The following is a 1,451-nucleotide window of genomic DNA, read 5'->3' as shown; positions in this document are numbered from 1 at the left end:
TTTGAAATGTGTGTATATATATATATATATATATCTTGCATGTTTATTTTGTTTGGAGATCTATCCTGAGATATATGATTTTAAGGGTTCTTCTGGATGACAAATATGTTGCTTTGGTTTTAACATATATGAAATCATCATCAAGACAATTAAGATCCCCTTCCTTTTCAGTCACATGACTGTTGTGGCTTATTTGGATGGTTTTTGTGGTGATATGCTTACGTGACACATATAAGCTCAACATTACATGGTTTAGAAGCTCCATTTTTAAAAAGGTCTACTATCTTCTTTTAGTGACAATTTAATCATCAGTTTATCCTTTGTACTCCGAGACCTCAAAACTTTATAAGACATTAATTGTGTATTTCTATTTCTTTTTACCTAATGTTGCGTCTATCTTTTTTTTTAGTTTGTGGTTTTAAACCTTCAAAAAGTATGAGTTTGACGTCTTCAGTTGCCTCAAGAGTCTTGTACTGCTACTATGGACTGTAGTGTTCTTTGCATACTTCACGGCAAAAGCATAACTATGGGAAAAAAACTTGCAGTTCTCCAAGGAATAGATCAGTGGAGAATTGTGACTTTTTCAGGTGGGTGGATCAATTTGTCGATTTCATCTCAGATAGTGATCAGACATGGAGAGTTTCTTTGAAAAAGAGATTATCACATGAAATTGATCGCTCGCATCTAAAACTCATTATCATGTTAATGTTAATTATTGTTTTAATAGTTTTATTTTAATTTTGCTTGTTGTGTTACTCAGTGCTTGATGAGATATCAAATTTTAGCATGTAATATTCAAACTAGATTTTTGTTTTCATGTATGAAATGTGAAATCTGGACTGGTTCTATTTTAAATAACACAACAATACAAGAGTAGGAAGTTAATTTTATTATAAACAACTGTAGTACAACTGTTATAAAATTGCACAAAACAAACAATTACACAACTTCTCCGCGATAGCTTCTGCATAACAGCTTCCTGACACAGCTGCTGCTAGGGGTGCCACGAATCGAGTCAAGCTCGGCCACCGTCAACTTGAGCTGGAGCTTGACTAATTTTATTGAGTATGAGCTCGAGCTCGAACTTAGGTTTACGAGTTCGAGCAAGCTTGTTTCATATAAAAGAGAAAATAATATTAATTTAAGTTGGCGTTTTAATAAAATGACAAATAAAATGTGCAATTAAGAGAGAAATAATAATAAATTATTAAATATAAAATAAAAAATATCATTATTTTAAATACATTTAATACTTTAAAGATAAATTCTTGAAATTTAATATATTTTAAGTGTATTTTATATTAATATATATTTTTTAAATGAGCGGGCTCGCGAGCTAATGAGTCGAGTCGGGGCTAACTTGAGCTTGGTTTTTTACCACATCAAGCTCAGTTCACAAACCCCTTTTCAAGCCAAGCTCGAGTCGGCTTACGAGCCAACTTGACTCACTT

This window comes from Phalaenopsis equestris, unplaced genomic scaffold (assembly GCF_001263595.1).
Source record: "Phalaenopsis equestris unplaced genomic scaffold, ASM126359v1 Scaffold000256, whole genome shotgun sequence".
In the NCBI taxonomy this organism is placed as follows: domain Eukaryota; kingdom Viridiplantae; phylum Streptophyta; class Magnoliopsida; order Asparagales; family Orchidaceae; genus Phalaenopsis; species Phalaenopsis equestris.
Note: the sequence above shows the minus strand (reverse complement) of the source record.